Genomic DNA, 5,271 nt, shown 5'->3' with positions numbered 1-5,271 from the left:
GTCCATGTCAGAACATTCCGTGTAATCCCATGGCCTCCTGTCAATCGGTCACGGCTTTGTCCATGTCAGAACATTCCGTGTAATCCCATGGCCTCCTGCCAATCGGCCACGGCTTTGTCCATGTCAGAACATTCCGTGTAATCCCATGGCCTCCTGCCAATCGGCCACGGCTTTGTCCATGTCAGAACATTCCGTGTGATCCCATGTCCTCCGGCCAATCGGCCACGGCTTTGTCCATGTCAGAACATTCCGTGTGATCCCATGGCCTCCTGCCAATCGGACACGGCTTTGTCCATGTCAGAACATTCCGTGTGATCCCATGGCCTCCTGCCAATCGGTCACGGCTTTGTCCATGTCAGAACATTCCGTGTAATCCTATGGCCTCCGGCCAATCGGCCACGGCTTTGTCCATGTCAGAACATTCCGTGTGATCCCATGGCCTCCTGCCAATCGGCCACGGCTTTGTCCATGTCAGAACATTCCGTGTAATCCCATGGCCTCCTGCCAATCGGACACGGCTTTGTCCATGTCAGAACATTCCGTGTAATCCCATGGCCTCCTTGCAATCGGTCACGGCTTTGTCCATGTCAGAACATTCCGTGTGATCCCATGGCCTCCTGCCAATCGGCCACGGCTTTGTCCATGTCAGAACATTCCGTGTAATCCCATGGCCTCCTTGCAATCGGTCACGGCTTTGTCCATGTCAGAACATTCCGTGTAATCCCATGGCCTCCTGCCAATCGGCCACGGCTTTGTCCATGTCAGAACATTCCGTGTAATCCCATGGCCTCCTGCCAATCGGCCACGGCTTTGTCCATGTCAGAACATTCCGTGTAATCCCATGGCCTCCTGTCAATCGGTCACGGCTTTGTCCATGTCAGAACATTCCGTGTAATCCCATGGCCTCCTGCCAATCGGCCACGGCTTTGTCCATGTCAGAACATTCCGTGTAATCCCATGGCCTCCTGCCAATCGGCCACGGCTTTGTCCATGTCAGAACATTCCGTATAATCCCATGGCCTCCTGCCAATCGGCCACGGCTTTGTCCATGTCAGAACATTCCGTGTAATCCCATGGCCTCCTTGCAATCGGTCACGGCTTTGTCCATGTCAGAACATTCCGTGTAATCCCATGGCCTCCTGTCAATCGGCCACGGCTTTGTCCATGTCAGAACATTCCGTGTGATCCCATGGCCTCCTGCCAATCGGCCACGGCTTTGTCCATGTCAGAACATTCCGTGTAATCCCATGGCCTCCTTGCAATCGGTCACGGCTTTGTCCATGTCAGAACATTCCGTGTGATCCCATGGCCTCCTGCCAATCGGCCACGGCTTTGTCCATGTCAGAACATTCCGTGTAATCCCATGGCCTCCTTGCAATCGGTCACGGCTTTGTCCATGTCAGAACATTCCGTGTAATCCCATGGCCTCCTGTCAATCGGCCACGGCTTTGTCCATGTCAGAACATTCCGTGTGATCCCATGCCCTCCTGTCAATCGGCCACGGCTTTGTCCATGTCAGAACATTCCGGTTGATCCGATGGCCCCCTGCCAATCGGCCACGGCTTTGTCCATGTCAGAACATTCCGTGTAATCCCATGGCCTCCTGTCCATCGGCCACGGCTTTGTCCATGTCAGAACATTCCGTGTAATCCCATGGCCTCCTGCCAATCGGCCACGGCTTTGTCCATGTCAGAACATTCCGTGTAATCCCATGGCCTCCTTGCAATCGGTCACGGCTTTGTCCATGTCAGAACATTCCGTGTAATCCCATGGCCTCCTGTCAATCGGCCACGGCTTTGTCCATGTCAGAACATTCCGTGTGATCCCATGCCCTCCTGTCAATCGGCCACGGCTTTGTCCATGTCAGAACATTCCGGTTGATCCGATGGCCCCCTGCCAATCGGCCACGGCTTTGTCCATGTCAGAACATTCCGTGTAATCCCATGTCCTCCTGCCAATCGGCCACGGCATTGTCCATGTCAGAACATTCCGTGTAATCCCATGGCCTCGGGCCAATCGGCCACGGCTTTGTCCATGTCAGAACATTCCGTGTAATCCCATGGCCTCCTTGCAATCGGTCACGGCTTTGTCCATGTCAGAACATTCCGTGTGATCCCATGGGCTCCTGCCAATCGGACACGGCTTTGTCCATGTCAGAACATTCCGTGTGATCCCATGGCCTCCTTGCAATCGGTCACGGCTTTGTCCATGTCAGAACATTCCGTGTGATCCCATGGCCTCCTGCCAATCGGACACGGCTTTGTCCATGTCAGAACATTCCGTGTGATCCCATGGGCTCCTGCCAATCGGACACGGCTTTGTCCATGTCAGAACATTCCGTGTGATCCCATGTCCTCCTGCCAATCGGCCACGGCTTTGTCCATGTCAGAACATTCCGTGTAATGCCATGGCCTCCTGCCAATCGGACACGGCTTTGTCCATGTCAGAACATTCCGTGTAATCCCATGGCCTCCTGCCAATCGGACACGGCTTTGTCCATGTCAGAACATTCCGTGTAATCCCATGGCCTCCTGCCAATCGGCCACGGCTTTGTCCATGTCGAACATTCCGTGTAATCCCATGGCCTCCTGCCAATCGGCCACGGCTTTGTCCATGTCAGAACATTCCGTGTGATCCCATGTCCTCCTGCCAATCGGACACGGCTTTGTCCATGTGAGAACATTCCGTGTAATCCCATGGCCTCCTGCCAATCGGACACGGCTTTGTCCATGTCAGAACATTCCGTGTGATCCCATGTCCTCCTGCCAATCGGTCACGACTTTGTCCATGTCAGAACATTCCGTGTGATCCCATGTCCTCCTGTCAATCGGACACGGCTTTGTCCATGTCAGAACATTCCGTGTAATCCCATGCCCTCCTGCCAATCGGTCACGGCTTTGTCCATGTCAGAACATTCCGTGTGATCCCATGTCCTCCTGCCAATCGGCCACGGCTTTGTCCATGTCAGAACATTCCGTGTGATCCCATGGCCTCCTGCCAATCGGCCACGGCTTTGTCCATGTCAGAACATTCCGTGTGATCCCATGGCCTCCTGCCAATCGGCCACGGCTTTGTCCATGTCAGAACATTCCGTGTGATCCCATGGCTTCCTGTCAATCGGCCACGGCTTTGTCCATGTCAGAACATTCCGTGTGATCCCATGTCCTCCTGTCAATCGGCCACGGCTTTGTCCATGTCAGAACATTCCGTGTAATCCCATGTCCTCCTGTCAATCGGCCACGGCTTTGTCCATGTCAGAACATTCCGTGTGATCCCATGTCCTCCTGTCAATCGGCCACGGCTTTGTCCATGTCAGAACATTCCGTGTGATCCCATGTCCTCCTGTCAATCGGACACGGCTTTGTCCATGTCAGAACATTCCGTGTAATCCCATGGCCTCCTGCCAATCGGCCACGGCTTTGTCCATGTCAGAACATTCCGTGTGATCCCATGTCCTCCTGTCAATCGGCCACGGCTTTGTCCATGTCAGAACATTCCGTGTGATCCCATGTCCTCCTGTCAATCGGACACGGCTTTGTCCATGTTAGAACATTCCGTGTGATCCCATGGACTCCTGTCAATCGGCCACGGCTTTGTCCATGTCAGAACATTCCGTGTGATCCCATGGCTTCCTGCCAATCGGCAATGGCTTTGTCCATGTCAGAACATTCCGTGTGATCCCATGTCCTCCTGTCAATCGGCCACGGCTTTGTCCATGTCAGAACATTCCGTGTGATCCCATGGCTTCCTGCCAATCGGCAATGGCTTTGTCCATGTCAGAACATTCCGTGTGATCCCATGTCCTCCTGTCAATCGGCCACGGCTTTGTCCATGTCAGAACATTCCGTGTGATCCCATGCCCTCCTGACAATCGGCCACGGCTTTGTCCATGTCAGAACATTCCGTGTGTTCCCATGGCCTCCTGCCAATCGGACACGGCTTTGTCCATGTCAGAACATTCCGTGTAATCCCATGGTCTCCTTGCAATCGGCCACGGCTTTGTCCATGTCAGAACATTCCGTGTGATCCCATGTCCTCCTGCCAATCGGTCACGGCTTTGTCCATATCAGAACATTCCGTGTGATCCCATGGGCTCCTGCCAATCGGACACGGCTTTGTCCATGTCAGAACATTCCGTGTGATCCCATGTCCTCCTGCCAATCGGCCACGGCTTTGTCCATGTCAGAACATTCCGTGTAATGCCATGTCCTCCTGCCAATCGGACACGGCTTTGTCCATGTGAGAACATTCCGTGTAATCCCATGGCCTCCTGCCAATCGGACACGGCTTTGTCCATGTCAGAACATTCCGTGTGATCCCATGTCCTCCTGCCAATCGGTCACGACTTTGTCCATGTCAGAACATTCCGTGTGATCCCATGTCCTCCTGTCAATCGGACACGGCTTTGTCCATGTCAGAACATTCCGTGTAATCCCATGCCCTCCTGCCAATCGGTCACGGCTTTGTCCATGTCAGAACATTCCGTGTGATCCCATGTCCTCCTGCCAATCGGCCACGGCTTTGTCCATGTCAGAACATTCCGTGTGATCCCATGGCCTCCTGCCAATCGGCCACGGCTTTGTCCATGTCAGAACATTCCGTGTGATCCCATGGCCTCCTGCCAATCGGACACGGCTTTGTCCATGTCAGAACATTCCGTGTGATCCCATGGCCTCCTTGCAATCGGTCACGGCTTTGTCCATGTCAGAACATTCCGTGTGATCCCATGGCCTCCTGCCAATCGGACACGGCTTTGTCCATGTCAGAACATTCCGTGTGATCCCATGGGCTCCTGCCAATCGGCCACGGCTTTGTCCATGTCAGAACATTCCGTGTGATCCCATGCCCTCCTGACAATCGGCCACGGCTTTGTCCATGTCAGAACATTCCGTGTGATCCCATGGCCTCCTGCCAATCGGACACGGCTTTGTCCATGTCAGAACATTCCGTGTGATCCCATGGCCTCCTTGCAATCGGTCACGGCTTTGTCCATGTCAGAACATTCCGTGTGATCCCATGGCCTCCTGCCAATCGGACACGGCTTTGTCCATGTCAGAACATTCCGTGTGATCCCATGGGCTCCTGCCAATCGGACACGGCTTTGTCCATGTCAGAACATTCCGTGTGATCCCATGTCCTCCTGCCAATCGGCCACGGCTTTGTCCATGTCAGAACATTCCGTGTAATCCCATGTCCTCCTGTCAATCGGCCACGGCTTTGTCCATGTCAGAACATTCCGTGTAATCCCATGGCCTCGTAGCTTGTTAATCG

This window comes from Hemitrygon akajei, unplaced genomic scaffold (genome assembly GCF_048418815.1).
Source record: "Hemitrygon akajei unplaced genomic scaffold, sHemAka1.3 Scf000076, whole genome shotgun sequence".
In the NCBI taxonomy this organism is placed as follows: domain Eukaryota; kingdom Metazoa; phylum Chordata; class Chondrichthyes; order Myliobatiformes; family Dasyatidae; genus Hemitrygon; species Hemitrygon akajei.
The sequence above is the reverse complement of the archived record's forward strand: the minus strand, read 5'-3'. Positions refer to the sequence as shown.